The following is a 17233-nucleotide window of genomic DNA, read 5'->3' as shown; positions in this document are numbered from 1 at the left end:
TCCTGCCTTCCTTCCTTCCTTCCTCCCTTCCTCCCTTCCTCCCTTCCTTCCTTCCTCCCTTCCTCCCTTCCTCCCTTCCTTTCTTCCTTCCTTCCTTCCTTCCTTCCTTCCTTCCTTCCTTCCTTCCTTCCTTCCTTCCTTCCTTCCCTCCTTCCTTCCTTTCTTCCCTCCCTCTTTATCTTTTATTACAGTTTTCTTGTAGAAAGTGAGTAATATGGAAATGTTTTCCATATTTGGACCTGTATAACCTATATCTGATGGCATCCCATCTCAGGGAGGGTATGAGATAGGAAGGGAGGGATAGATGGAATTTGGAACTCAAAACTTTAAATAAAAATGTTTAAATATTGGAAAAAAGATAAAGAAAACAGATGAATTACTACCCTATACCAGATTCCAATACCTAGTAATGCTTTAAGACAAAGGCATTCATCTCCATTTATGGAAATTGGTATCAGCTAACTAACAAGAGATTTTAGAAGAGAAAAATGTGATCCCATTTTATGAGAAATCCTATACTGGGGACTTTCTGTGTACTCATAAGATTAACCTTGACTATGCACCCAGTTATATATTTTCTTAACATCTTACAATGCATAGTTTAAAACTAGCTTTCATCGTTATTGTGATCTGAGAATCACGTTTGCATCTCGAATGTTTTCTTTTTTTATACAAGCTATTTTATAGGCATAACTATAGTAGGTTTCAATGACATTTATGCTACCTAAGCAACTCTCCATTTTCTTTGGCAAGGCAGGAAAGAATAGCAATCTCTTCTATATATCCAGAAACGATTTATATACTTTTGCTTAGCCAACATGACTTTCAACAAGTAAAACCTTCTAATTTGAACACAATGTCCTGATATCCTGCTGACTCTTTACAAAGCTGCTCAATAGTATCAGAACAGAAAGTTGACAACTAAAAATTGTAGTTTGCCCCATTCAAAGGCTAGTTAAATTCTCTTTCCCACAGAACATCATTGAACACAATGAACTGGCTTACAGAATTGATCCATGAGCCCCATGCAGACACAGCCCTTAGAGTCATCTCTTTTTCTTCCCAATAATAGATGTGTTAATGAGCCAGGAACCAGCCAAAAAACAGGCAGTTACAGAAAACCAGCAGGAAGTGAAACAAAGGGCATGGATAATCCACAGTCTTGCTCATTAGCCCATGAATAATTGAGAGTCTTATATTCAAGAAATATACACGGATGTTCCACATCTTATTTAAAAATATTACCTTTTGGTAAGATTCTATCAATGTTTAATTTTAAGACAGAAACTCTTGTGACAGCACAGGAGAGATTGATAGTGCATTCAGAAAGGAAAAAAATATGAGGGAAGACAAATAAAAGATAAGTTCTCTTGGGAAAAAACAAACTTATCCTTTCATTTCAACTAAAAACTCATTGAAATCCTGTTTAAAAAGGTGTGATCTTGCTTGAGAGAAAAGCGTCTCCTTGAACGCAGATCTGTTTTTTAGACTATTGAAAAAAAAAAATCCTGACATTTTCTTTCCACTACAATTTTGTTTTTCATTCAGTTGAAAATGTTCTTTATATTTTCATTCTGCACTTTTCCAAATTTAGGTTCCTTTCAAGTATGAAGCAGTATAGACCCCTCATGGAAAAAAGGTATAAGAAAAAATGTTATTCTGAAATGCTGATAGAGTCTAAGTGATTAAATGTTTGCCACAAAGCCAAAATAATAAAATAAATAATTCATGAAATGTTACTAGTGATAGTTGACAGAGGTGACAGAGACCATCAATGAAATGGATCTGCTTGCTACTCATACTTCAATGTAATAGATTCTATGGACACTAATGACACACATACACAGTAAAGCTTAATGATGTTTTGAATACTGATTACAGTTAAAAGATGCTTAAAGTCACAAATAGGCCAGAAGTAATCGCACAGTGAGATATTTGTTGAAATAAACATTACAAGATGGCTTTAAGGTCAATTTAATTAAATATATATGGAAATCTTTTGTAGTTATATGTAACAGGGTATTACTCTGTCATTTAAAATTTGTTCATTTCTCCAATGATCAGCATTAGAAAAAATGTAAACCAGAGTGTGTTACCAATTAGCACAACTGTTCTTCAAAGTTAATTAACCTTTGGTGTAATCAAAGTACTCCCCAGTATGAAACCATTTATCTAAAGGGTGCTATTATGTCCTATGCATCCCATTTTAGAAGTTATGATCTTTTAAGTAGGTGTTTAGACAGGATAGGATATTACCCATATCAGAGAGAGTCACTTCATTAGGAAATAAAGAAAAAAACTGGGCAAAATGGATTAAATAAGGAAGATATTCTTGGAAGCCTAGACAAGTATGTTAATACTTGTTTCTATTTAGAACATTGTTGACTCAAAATTTATTATTTGGAGAAAGTACTTTGGTTACCCACTGCAGAGCACTTACTGTGGTTTCTTTAGAGAGCCAATAATGAACAGAATACCTGTGGGATAGAGTGATATTTAAGAAAAAGAAGTAGTTCGCCCCCATCCAGACTTACTTTTCTTACCCCAGTTATTTCTAATGATATTACAAATTTCTAATGATCAAATGAAATCTTGTGTGCCTGTGAATTAACATGGGAAGAAAAGAAGTAGTTCTTCATTGCAGCCTCAGAGGGGCTATTGTTTGGCTGAGCTGATCTAGGCAGTCTACTTAAAATACAGAGGGTGCTGTTATCCAGGTGCAGTGATAATCACAATTTCAGAGAATGAATAGGAAGTGGGTTCTCAAAACCTTTCACCAGATGGGAAATTTCATTTATTTCCAGAAACCAGATGCCACCAGCAACTCATTTTGACCAGTCTGTTATTCACTTGTTCCACATTTAAGGAGGATAGTTGCCCTGGGGCATACTGCTTACACACTTCTAACAGCCTTTAGATTGATCCTTAGTTAATAACAGCTAATTAAGGGAATTCAAGTGATGACGAATAGACCACTGTTCTTTTGTGATTTGAGAAATATTACTCACCCAACTGAGATTTTCTTTCCGTAATTACATTAGCATGCTGTTAATACTGCAGCTTATATTCATTGGATATGAATGTTCTGAGGTGATGAATAGCCAAGCACATAGGGCCTTGCCTCCCTCTCTTGGGAAGCTTATGTGGTCATAGCCTAAACTCAGGGATGGGGCTGGTACACTTTAGTCTGATGGCCAAGCTTTTGCTGCAGTTGATCCCTATTAGGAGAAATTCCCACCACAACCTCAAAGTTAGATCAGTTACAAGTTTAAATCAAAATTTTTGTCTGACAGTTGGCATAGGGTGATTTCCTGGAGTGGTATTAGAGGCAAGCCAAAACTGGGCCATCCAGATATAACTTGGAAAGATATACAATTCTCAATTGGGCTGTAAAATCAATCTAGTTTGCCAGGAATGCTCTGGACCCCAAACTAGTAGCACCTAGTCAGACCTTATAGTTTCTCAATGAGCACACAAGGTATGTCCTAAAGGCATGTATCATCAAGCCTGAGGGTTCAGCAGTGCAGAAAAAAATCAGCTTATAAGGGTGCTATGAGACTAAAGCATTATTTTTGTCTTGTAGTTAGTTATTTTTTTCATCTTCTTATTGCAAACTCTTTGAAAGCAGTTGTCTTGTTCACTTTCCTATTGACTTTGAAACCTTGCAAAGTTCATTATGAAATTAACTGTACTTAGGAAATATTTGTTGAAGGAAACTATGAATGATTAAGCATACAGAATAAGTTGTAGTTGTCTCTTGTTCTGTGCAATGTGTAAATCCATTTTGCAAAAGGCTGTTTTAGAATTTTCTCTATTATGAAAGCTGAACTCTGTTAAAACATTGCTTTCTTAGGCACAGTTGAACATACTGCACAAAACTATACATACACACACACACACACACACACACACACATATATATATATATATATATATATATATATATATATATATATATATATATATATATATAAAACATTCCTGCCCTGTCATCCAATACCAGCAATTAAAGGTTGATCTAACTGTAGATGCTCCCTATGCTCATACAGGGGATAAAATGTTTAAATCTATGTAATGAACTTTAGGGGCAGCTAGACAGTGCAGTGGATAGAGTGCTAGCTTGAAGTTAAATTTGTTCAAATTTGACCTTAGACACTTAGTAACTGTGTGACTTTGGGCAAGTCACTTAATTCTCTTTGCCTCAGAGTTTCCTTATCTATAAAATGAGCTGGAGGAGGAAATGGCAAAACCACTCCAGTATTTTTGTCAAGAAAAACCCCAAATGGGATCATGAAGAGTCAAACATTATTGAAACAACTGAACAATAACAAGAAACTCTAACATTCCTAGATTATTAACACTGCTTTAGAAATATAGAAATAAAATTCATTTTGATCCTATCTGGTTCTCTCAGTCGTTACCTAAAGGTGGGCATCAACAAAATCTTTCATTTCAAAAAGAAGTACCAAAGATCTTTTGCTACCTGCTTCCATTTCTTATCCAGACTTTTTCCTGATTCAAGAGGAGCATAAACGTTTTTGAACCAGCAGTCTTTGAATCTTTCATCATCTCAGAATCATAATCTTTTGAAATTAAATGGGAGCTTTGAGGTCACCCAGTCTTATCCATTCATTTTTAGATGAAGAAACCAAAGGTATTAAATAATTTCCCTATTGTCACACCATCATTCTAGAGGTGAAACTTAGATTTCCAGACATAGAGTCACACAGTACAGTTCTCTCTCTCTCTCTCTCTCTCTCTCTCTCTCTCTCTCTCTCTCTCTCTCTCTCTCTCTCTCTCTCTCTCTCTCACACACACACACACACACACACACACATACTTTCTACCTTTTTCTTTTCCAGTCTCTCTTGCTCTATATCTCTCACTTAATTTTTTCTATCTCTCTCTTTTTCTCATTTCTTTACAAACCTTAAAGTGCTATATTAACGATAACTATTAGCACCATCATCACAAATCACTTCCCAAATCTTTGATGTCTGTCTTGACAATATATTTTGTATTTGCTGTCTTCTCTTTACTCATAAAGATATCACTTTGCTGTAGAGCTCTACCACACCTTCAATTATTGCAAACTCCTAACTCTAGAGTGAGGAACCTGTGGCCTTCCTTAGGTGTGACATTTTGATTAAGTTCAAATTTTACAGAACAAGTTCTTTTATTGAGGGAATTTGTTTTGTGAAGTTTGGATTCAGTCAAAGGGCTGCACTTGAGGACCTAGAGGGCCAGAGGTGGCCTCAAGGCCACAGGTTCTCCAATTCTGTCCTAACTGGTCTTTCTGCCTAAATTTTCTCTTTACTGTCAAAGAAAACTTTTTTTTAAAATCATATATCTGTATCAGGCTCCTATTTAGCAAACTACAATGACTTCCAATTGCCTATCGGATCAAATATAAATTTCTCTATTCAAGTTTCAAAATCCTACACAACCTAGCCAAAACCTCCCTTCTTTGTAAGTTCTGATTCCTCAGCTTTGCAATATAGCCAAATTGCCTTCATTTTGTTTCTCATAGAAGACACTCCATCTCTCATCTCTTTGCCTTTGCTCTAGCCATTTCCCTTGACTGAAACGCATTCTTTCCTCATCTACACCTCATAGAATACCTCTCTTCAAGGCAGTTCAAGTTTATCCTGATATATCAAATCTTTGCTGACTCTCCCAACTTCTACCATCTGTCTCTACCCAGCTAACATGTGTTTATTCTCTTAATATTTGTTCAGTCCATATTTACCTACGTACTTTTTGTCTCTTCTGACAGAATATAAAAATTCCTTGAAAATAGGAGCTATTTCACTCCTTGCATCTGTATTTCTAGCACTTACTTAGCGTAGCTTATGACACATAGTAGGCACTTAATATATATTAATTGACTGATAATTATCATCTTTGTTATCATCATTAGTTCCATGTTGGGTTATAGCCCTTTCAGATAATGTAAGGAGTAATTTAGCTAGTCTTACACATTTTGTAAAACCAGGACTGTAGAAGGTTTTGCAAATTATTCTGTCTATATATCAAGCAACATTAGGCTGAAACTAATTTATCAGTCTACCATGGCACTTGAGGTGATCAATGATCTTTTTCTGTGCCTTCAGAAAAAAGCTGTCCACTAGAATAATAATAAGGCCACCTTGTTTGCCTTGCTTAGTGTCATTAGCATCCTTCTGGCACCTTGTGTCCTTTTCCATCAATAGTTCCTGAACATAGCCATAGAGACTCTTCCTCTCCTCCCATCAATTACAATACCTTGCCAGACTACTTGATCAGGATAATTGTGTCAGGATTTGATGCAATTCCCATGATCAATGCAGAAGTAACATTTATGCACATATTTTCCTTCTCTCTGTTCTTGTCTTTCTCTCTCTTTCTCTCTTCTATATGTATATACGTGTACATTTATAACAGAGAGATTCTGTGTACATGGGTACTTTTGTCTAATCTTGCTTTTGCCATGCTCACAGCATGTGTGTGCCTGTGTATATGTGTGTGTGTGTGTGGTTTGTGTAAAATCAATTATCATCAGAATTCTCAACTACCAGAGGAAGCTTATGATTTTAGAATATCATTTTTAACTTAATTTACTTGTTAATTCAACAGATATTAGCTACCTATATAATATCATATGCCAGACACTAGATGAGATACAGAAATATTGCCACTAATAATATTAAATTTATTTGTTTATATGACACAAATGTTTATGAAGCAACTGCAATTTCTGCCCTCAGAGAATTACAGTTTCTGATACATTAAAGAGAAAATAAATATATAAATACATATAATAAGATTAATTTTTTTAAACCAAATCTGTGATTTCACTGGTAGTAAGAATTCTCAAAGAGGAAACTCCCTCTTCAGGTACAAGTGAGGGTACAGAACTCCTGTTCTACCTTCTGGAGTCTTTGAGACTTGCCTAGGGCACTGACAGACTATGTGTAGAAGTTGAAAAGGCCTGGATTCGGGTTCCAACTCTGACACCTGCTGTCTCTATGGCTTTTGATGATGCAGAAAACTCTCTAAGCATATGTTAAGCACATTAAAAAGCAGTTGAAGTACTACAGGATGCAGAATCAATCATTTTCATCTGAGAGGGGAATAAAAATCTTTACAAAGCAAGTGATATTTGAGTACCTTGAAGCATGGATAGAAATTAAACAGGTTGAACAGGAATTGGAGGAAAAGGATAGTGAGGAAATTATATAGCACTCAGCCAGTAATTCAGTAGTCCTGGATTTTAGGATCAGGTATTAAAGTCTTTTCATTATCTCTCAATCAGTTTTAGTCCTTTCTCCTTAAAAAAAGTTATTTACTTTACTTGTTGAGTACTACTAATGATTACCAATATCATTATTCCCTAAAGAGATGGGGGAGGAGGAATGTTTTTTAACCCAGATTTCCTGGCATGGGGTAAAGGACTGACAAGGAGTTATGACCACAAGCTGGATTGAATTCTCAAACCTCAGAGAGGAGCAGGGGAGTGGACGAAGGGAAGAAACAGGACAAATTGCTCCTGTAGCTAATTCCTGCAAAGTATCATGCCGGAAAGTGGGACACAACCTAAGCCTATGAGACTATCTACCTGTTACCAGCTTCTTCCTCACTTCCAACACACCCTGAAGTGATAACTGCGGCATTCAGTGAAGAGGAAAGAGGTCATATCCTACTAGATACTTAGTCTTCTTACTGCTTCTTTTGCAACTGAATGACCTCATACAGTATGACAGTATCTGTACAGCTATGACTAAGTCACTAGTTCATTTGAAATTCTAGTTCTAATACAGAAGAAAAGAAGATATATTGAATGATCTCTGAGGTCCATCCTAGCTTTGTCATTTATTCCTAAGACTCTAGCAAGGTGAATAACTGCAGTCTATTTCTTACTCTGTCCATTCCACTATAATATGACATTAGCTGAAAGAGGAACAAATGAATTTGACCTTCCCAGACTATAGGCAAATTAAAGGGGTATCTCCCTGTTCTACTTTTATAGTACTTTATACAATCTTATGTACTTATACTAGACTCACATTTATCTGTGTACCTACCATATTTGCCCCTAATAGTTGGCAAACTTCTGGAAAATAGGGACTTTATCTTACATTCTTATCTCCTTTATGAGTCAGAGAAATAATGCATCAATAACGCATGACACGTAATACATGTTTGTATGGATTAATGGATACTGCTAACTGAACTCAAATAAGTACATGTATCCAGGGGTGGATAACACAGTAAATGGGGTTGCCTGGCAACTAACACATACCACAGCTAGTAGTAGAAGACTTTTTGAACTATGAGGCCATATTGGCTTTATAGTTCACAGTGGACTTTATTACAAATATTCACTGCCTGTAACTCTTCTGACTACTTGAAATATAATAATTATTCATGTTATAACTTTTCTCATGTTTAATATCTCCACTTTGCCACCTCTTGATAGGATAGTATTAAATCTAATCAGACCAGAAATGTAGAAATGTACTTAGTGTCTTTGTCATACTTACTATAGCTTCTTATTCCTAAATTAAAATTGATTTAATTATCAATTAAACAGTAAACATTGATTAAAGGTTTAAAGTGTACAAGGCTCAGTGGTAAGTACTATGGATACAAAAAGAGGCAAAAGACAGTCCCTGCTCTCAAGGAGTTTACAATCAAACGGGGGAAACAGCATGGAAACAAGTATAAAGCTACATACAAGATAAACAGGAAATAACCAAAGGAAAGCAATGGAATTAAGAGGAGTTGGAGAAGACTTTCTGTTGAAGTTGGAATTTTAAAAAAGTCAGAGACCTCAGTAATCAGAGAAGAAGAGTGTTCCTGGTATGGAGAAAAGTAAGAGAAAATTCTCAAAGCCAAGAGAGTGGGTTTTGCCTAGGGAACAGACAGGAGGCCATCGTCACTAGATTAAAGAGTATTTGTCAGGGAATAAGGTGTGACACTGAAAATGTAAGAAGAGTCTAGGTTATCAAAGGTTTTGTATGCCCAACAGAGCATTTTGTGGCAATAGGAGGCAATAAGAAGTCACTGGAATTTATTGAGTAAAGGGTGACATAATCAGACTTATATTTCAGGCAAATTGCTTTAGTGGCTAAAAGAAGGGTGGATGGGAGTGGGAAAGAGACCAGAGGGAGACAGATTTACCAGCAGATTATTGCAAAAATCAAAGCATGGTGATAGGTGATAAGGCTTGTCATAGATTGGTGGCAGTGTCAGAGGAGAAAATGGGGCATAGGTGGAAGGTGTTGCAAAGATGAAATCTACAAACCTTGGCAACAGTTTGGATATTGGGGAATGAGGGGAGTGAGAGATAGTGAGGAATCCAAGATTACTCTTAGGTTGTGAGCCTGAGGGCATAGGAGAATGGTTTTGCCCTGTATAGTAATAGAGAAGGTAGGAAGTAGGGAGAATTGAGGGGAAAAGATAATGGTACAAAAGTAGTACTCAAAAATATTTATTGATTGACCAATCACTTTATGGATGTTGGAAGATGTTGAGATTAATGTTTTAAACTGTTTTAAAATTCAAAGTATCTTGACCTCAAAAGCATGGTATACCTTGAATTTATGATCAGCTGAGTTTTATCTTCAAAAATGAGGAGGAGAGATTAGGATGGAACCAATATACAATCCAAAATATCATTTTAAGTTGCAAATCCCAGTAAAATCTATTTCACCTTGATGAGAATTCTGTTATTCCATAAATATTAACATGCCTTTCCTAACTGTAACTAAAGAAAGTAAAATTCTGATGTAAAACTTAACCTACAAGTGCAATGAACATGAATCTTGGATTTTCTGGGAAGCCTTAATTTTGATGAGGATTTAGGAAAGATATGTCCTTTATTAGACCCTATATTCTGATATTTTGATTCAGAAAATATGTTCACCCCAGAGGCATGGGATCCAGAGTTTTACAATTAGGTCAGTCCTACATAAAAGTTGTCCTCATATCTAAAAGGAATCCTCACAATAATATACTGAACAAATACTCATCTAACCTCTGAAGAAAGTCATTCACCAAGGGGAACTCATCCCTTCCAAAGGTAGTATTATTCCACTTTTGAGGGCAGTATTATTTCCCATTTTGAATTTTTAGTACCTTCTACCTGGGTACTATTATGAATTATAATCACTCTTTGTTTAACATTTAATTCTATCATTCATAAGGTACTTGTTATTGGGTCAAGATATTCCAGAGGCTCTTAGATCCAAAAGGAAAGTGCCCAGTTTTAATTTTTTGAGTAGTGGCATCACACATTCCTGATGTTAGAAGAGAAAAAGCAGATCTTTGAATTTGAATGTCCCTCAGAATGTAGCAAACAGTAATCCCTTCAGTCACATAATAATCACTACAGAAATGCTTTTTAATTCATTTATTCATTCATCAATTACTTAATACAGATATATATTAGCTGTATGACCCTTTGCATGCAAATCACTTAACCTTTTTTGCCTCAGTACCTCATCTGTAAATGACGTGGAGAAGAAAATATCAGATCACTCCAAGAAACCACTAGCAACCACTTAGCCAAGAAAAATCCCAAACAGGGTCACAGAGAATCAGATATGACTGAAAAATTACTTAACAGTAATAACAAAAATATGATAGAAATGGAAAGAATACATCCCATTAGAAGAAGGTAGGTGAAAATAACACTAAAAGGCATGCAATTACAAATTGAATGCAGAAAAAATCTTTGTTCCAGATGGATTTTGAAACATATTTCCCTCCCTTTTGGAGAGAGGTGGGGGACTACCAGTGCAGAATGTTGCATGCACTGTCAAATATAAGTGCTGTGTCAATTGGTATTGTTAATTTTTTTTTCTTTGTTACAAGGGAGGGTTCTTTGTGTGTGTGGAGGAATAGTTTGGTCAAAAAAATAACATCAGATTTTAAAATAAAAAGTCATCGATTTAACCACATCTTTTGATTGTCTTCCATGGAATATAAATTTTTCCACCTTCATTTGAAGGATTTCTGAAGTTTGACCTTGGCCTAGAGTAAAAGATTTCTGACTTGTATTTATTTATTTTGCTTATGGATCCCTCTGACAGTCTAATGAAATCAATGACCTTCTCAGAATACTATTTTCAAATATGTAAAATAAAAGACAGAATTACAAAGGAAGACAACTACATTGAAATAATTATTAGGATACTTAAAAAAAAAACCAAAAAACAAGTTCATGGTCCCCTAGCCCAAATTACACTTGAAGTCAAGAAGATATGACTTAACTCTCACATGTATTAGTAGAATGATCACTGGTCTGACAAGTAACTTCTTTGAATTTCAGGCTAAGTAAAAAGCAAACATTAAAAATACTAAAAGGCATGCAACTGTAAATTAAATGCAACAACAATAATCTCAGTCTAAGATTATTAAACTAGGTAGTTTTAATCTTCTGCTTAAGGCAGCTTCTTTCAGTGGAGTACATACAGGGGTTATAACACATCCTTGGTATATGGACTTTATCACTCATGCAAATGCTGCGGAAAAGTATACAGTTTGTTTTCATATATGATTCCAGATTTTGTTCATCTTTAACCTCTGGTTTTTGATTTTTTTGTTTTAAATTTCTCATTTTCCTTATCTGATCCATTTTTGAAGTTGCTTTATGTTTAAGTGACTTCAAGGATTTCACAAGGAAGATAAAAACCTTGCTCTGCCATTACAAATAAAAAAATGATAGTTTCACTTTTACATCAATTCTCATTATTTTCAAGTTACCCTGTATTCAGCAGGTTGGTGAAAGAAAGAAAAAAATCATTTTTTTTCTTTTTTTTTTCCTGATTAGGAAAGGGAATCTCATGTCTACTTTATACATGTTGGCCTTGGTATTGGCGTGAGCATGTATACCTTCTATCTGGATAATACTATGAATTATAATCATTCTCTGCTTGGCATTTAACTCTGTCATTCACATAAGACCTATTATTGGGTGAAGCTATTTCAGTGACTCTTAGTACCAAAAGGAAAGGGGCCAGTTGTTGAGTTTTTATTTTTCTGATTTTGTCTAGTAGTGTCATAAATTCCTAATGTCAGAAAAGTAAAAAGAGAACAGGTTACCAGTGATTAAATCTCTTTCCTGATCTATCAAACAACTGTGCTGCATAGTGCCAAGGGTGACTCTATTAAATAGTATTGTTGGAGGAAAACAAATTTTGAGGGGAAAATCCTTAAGTTATAGAAAAATGGCAATAGTCACTTTGATACAATATAGATAGAGTATCACAGAACTATAATTTGTTCATAGAGGGGATAAACAATGGTCATTTCCAAATGCAATAATCATACCCCGGGGAAGAATATTCCAGTATGTCAGATAATTTTTAAACTGGTGATCATCCTACCTCAATATACAACACTACCACCTAGTGGTTCATTAATAAGTCAAAGCTGAGCACAAATTTTACTCAATGGTATTACTTTAATTCCCTTAGAAAACATTTTTTAAAAAGAGAAACTTCCACATCTCATGAATACAATAAATATTTAAATCCATAACTTTTAAAGTGTTTTTTTTAGTTTATATGTTATATCTCTACAATCCTAATAGCCTAATAGACACTGCTACTATCCATATTTCTAAGCAGAAGTTGGCTAAGGAGCAGCAACCCCTCTGATGTCAGCATAGGTGCTCCACTCACGTATCCAGCGTTTCCCCTGTAGGGAAGGCTTCTGAATCCTAGCTGGAATTCAAGATCTCCAACCTGATAGGATCCTTTCTGTTTTGTGCAATGAACATTAGAATATTTTTGTGCAATTTTAAGGTTCTTTTTTTCACTCTGTCATAATAATTTCTTGACATATATGAAAAGTGAACACCTTTTCATTTGAGAATATTTTGCAAAACTGAAGCTTTTAAATCATTAAGTCCTTGGAACAAAGGAGGATAGGAATAACGTCTGGAGCTTTGCAAGGCAGCCAATCAGTCACATTTGTTAAAAGTTGCCATGTATTATACTAAACACTATAAAAGGAAGAGATCTTGTGCACAAGGGTCCTGTAATTCTGACTCAAAATACAGAAATGCTTATACTAATAAGCCTTAAAAACAAAAAGGTAATAGGTGTAGATTAACAAGGTAAAAGCAGAGTTGAGCAAAGGCATGGCCAAGCTGAGGAAAAGTCATCAGGAAAGGAGTCTTTGTGGACACAATGACTTACTTATCTGCTATGCCAGTGCAGAACTGTGTGAAGGAGGTCCCTGTCTCCCCTAACTAGACTGTAAATTCAAAGGTAAATATTAGATCTTGTCTCTTAAACACATTTATATTCACTACAATATGGTGTCCTCAATGTAGCAAATGTAGATTTGATATGTTTTTATGACTGAAAATAATTGTTAAATGAACAAATAAACAGGAACATTACAAATTGAGAGAATAGTGAATGAAAAGGTAGAGGGTTAAGTAAGTCTTGTGTAGAGGACAATAACCAAGGTAATATCTTATACCACTAAAAACACAGACACTATTTAATGAATTTAGTTAAGTTATTTATTAATTTTAAATCTTGGAGGCTGTATTGGATCTTTCTACATTTTCACCATTTGTGCTTAGCTCCAGAGTTGAAAATCACCCTTGCTGAATTGATATATACCAGATGTATTAAGCTAGGACTCTTTAATCTGTGGATCAAACTGTCATGGCCAGCAACCTTCTGAGACAGAGACTTCTACAGAGCACCCCATGTGTTTTCTGAATTTAAAAAAAATATACCTTTTGTTTTTATCTCATAGTCATTTATGAAGTAAAAGATGCCTCCAACCAGTGAAAGGACAGAGAGGCATTTTAGAAATCTCTAGAATATACCTAGTTACTATAATTAATCACTTTTCATTTTTGTCATTGTTCTTTGTTTAAATTATTTTACTCATTAAGTTTATTAATTTCTTGGTTCTACCTGGTCTACTATAAATCATTTTCCATACTACCTTTTATGGTTGGCAGAATTTCTCATATTCATTTTTAATGGAAAAATTATATTCAAGCATAATTTTATTTAGCCATTTATCAATCAATGAACAACTACTTTTATTTCCAGTTTTTTGGTACAAAATGTATTATCATCAATATTTGGTATATATAGAGGCTTTCTCTGTGTTTGATTACCTAATGACAGATGTCTAGAAGTAGGACCTCTGATTCAAAAGATGTGGGCATTTTAATCACTTTTTAATCTCAGTTTCAAATTGCTTTCTAGAATGAATGAACTGATTTAAAAAAACTGCACTAAAAGTGCACTTGTGGACCTATCTTTCCACAACCTTTATTAAATTGTTTTCAACTTTTTTCATGTTTCATGATTTGTTAGGTGTGAGATGAAACCACTGAATTTTTTTTTGCTGTTTATTTCTTGTATTGTTTGCAATTTGGAATCACCTTTTATATGGTTCTTAATAGCTTTTAATCCTTTTGAGAATTGTTTCTTCATCTCCTTTGACCACTTAGCTGCTGGAGAATTACTCTTGATCTTACAAATTTATACTAATTTTATCAGTTATTTGAGGCAATTTTTTTAAACTTACAGTTTCACTTCTTAATACAGTTTCATTGATTTTCCTAGTTAAAATGTATTTTAATTATATGTAATTGAAATAGTTTAATTTACAATTTTTTGTCTCTTATTCCTTGTTTGGAGATTCAAAACAAAGAATAATGGGGAACACATGAGAAGAAAATGTAAACTTCAATTATATAAAGTTGAAATACTTTCACAAATAGAAAATCACTTAGAATCTGAAGAGAATGTATTACAAAGGGGAAAAGAGAATTTTTATCAAATTTATTTTTTCTGTATATTGAAATATTAGTACTTATTGATTAAGTTTATATAAAAAGGAATATAAAATAAATTATTCTTCTGTATTTAGATGTCAAAGATACCTCTAGCCACTTAGCTCCATTTAAACATGTTAAGTAAATAATTGAAAAGGAATTTACTAAACATTACTCAGTCTAGAGAAAAAAAAAATTGAACTATAGAGCTACACTCAAGCAGCTTACTTTCTAATAAAGAAGAAACATGTATAATGTTTTAACTCTAAAACAGATGGAAAGTCCCATGTCTTTTATAGGGTGGTTGTAAAGCAAATTGTAATACACCTTCTTTGATATCCTTTTCACTGATGAAACCATATCCATTTCTCATGTGAAACTACTTAGCACAACTAAAGACTTTGTTGGGGAGGACTTTCTTTTCCACATCTTCAGTCATTTGCTGCAGAAGTAGTTACAAGGTCAGAACTTCTCCTGGGTTGATTGTCAAGAGAGGATGAGTCAGTAGGGTACTGTTAATGGCAGGGCTCTTGAGTTCCCAGCAATTTTGGTTAAATAAGGAGTTCTTACCTAAGTTGTTTGTAATCCTGGGATTATTGAACACAAAGTTATTTATTGTGAAGTTTTCTGATTCTTGCTTATCTAGTCTGATCTAATGACCTACTTTGTAATGTGTTTTTTTAAACCATTACCAAATTGTTGTGGTGATTTCTGCTTTGTAAAATAGTTTGAGGTCCAGAACTTTTATACATTCTTTCTTTCCTACATTGCCCTATCATTTCCCCTAAGGGTCTAAACATTTTGTTCCTCCAATCCCAACTTGCTAGTTTTTTTCTAGTTTTAAAAAATATCCACTTGACAATTTGATTTTGTGTTATGTATGTGTATATACACATCTGTGCATATATACACATACAGTCATATACATAGATATAGTATATATCTGTGTATATAGCAATTTTTATTCTATTCTTATAGAATAAACCCAATCACAAATAGTGAATCTCTCTCCAATTATTTGTTTATCTAAGAATGTTTTGTTGTCATAGTTATATAAATCTCATATGTGTTTTGTTAACTCTCAAATTTGACCTGCTTTTTGTTAATATATTTTGAATAACATATCTCTTTTTTACTTATTTCTGGATTTTATTAAATATAATGTAGAATTTGGGGGTTTATATTGCATTTTGCTAAAGGGATTAATCATCTTGATTAAGTCACATATTCTGAATTTTCTAAAAAAAGAAAAAACCTGCCATCTATCATCTTTAAATAGAGATTTAATATCTTTGATTTTCTTCTTTTGACTTATTACTATAGCTAAAATTTCTAGAACTATGTCAGGTAATACTCGGAAAGAACATGCTTTCTTTGACCTCTTTTCATTTGAGGAAAGCTTCTATTTCTCTACTACAAAAAATGTTAATTAAATACAAATAATGTTAACTAAATACAAATAATGTTAAAGTCATTTTGTCATATTAAAGGATGATCTAATCCATGACAACACTATTTAGAATTTTTGATGCAAATATTTGTTATTTTGTCAAGAATATTTTTTGCAGGCTATGGAAATATCTATTTGGAGTTCTTTTCATTTTTGTTTTTGTTGCATATGTGATTAATTATACTCATTGTCCTTGAAATAGTGAATCAACCTTGTCGTTGTGATATGAATACAATGTAGTAAAGTAAATTACTTTTTGTAAATATTAAGTATTTTCCTTAAGTTTTGCATCAGCATTCTTTAGTGACACAATTGACATAGAATGCTCTTTTGTTTCTTTGTCTCTCCCTCATTTGAATATCAAGGCCAGATTTGACTCATATTAGTAGTGCTCTCTGCCTTTTGGGGAATCAAATTCACATCATATCACTCTATTTCCCTTCTTTATCTCCCCATCATATTGACAAAGATATGAGAGAATACAATGAATATGTACTATTATTGTCATCATTTTTTAAAAGTTTGCTTAGATATTCTTGCAAGAATTTAGACAAAGAACTTAAATATGCACTCTTTGGTACCTACAACCTTAATAGAATTATGTTTCCATTCCATTAATGTCAGATTATTCTTATAGAACAAATTCCATCATAAATAGTGAATCTCTTTCTAGCTATTTGTCTGTCTAAGAATGTTTTGTGGTCATAGTTATATAAATCTCACATGTATATAGCTAAGTTAACTCCCAAATTTGAACTGCTTTATGTGTTATGTTTGCTATATATAAGAAAATATTCACAACAATTACTATAATGAATACAGCATAGGTTTTGGAGTTTGGCAGGTCTGAGTTCAAATTCTGCATTTGATATTATATATTGTGACCCTGTGAAAGTCTCTGTGCCTCGGGTTCCTCACTTGTAAAATGGACGTAATAATACCCCTAAGTGTCAGGGTTGTTGTGGGGTCAAATGAATTAGCAT

This window comes from Notamacropus eugenii, chromosome 4 (genome assembly GCF_028372415.1).
Source record: "Notamacropus eugenii isolate mMacEug1 chromosome 4, mMacEug1.pri_v2, whole genome shotgun sequence".
Lineage (NCBI taxonomy): Eukaryota > Metazoa > Chordata > Mammalia > Diprotodontia > Macropodidae > Notamacropus > Notamacropus eugenii.
This window is presented reverse-complemented; position numbering follows the sequence as displayed.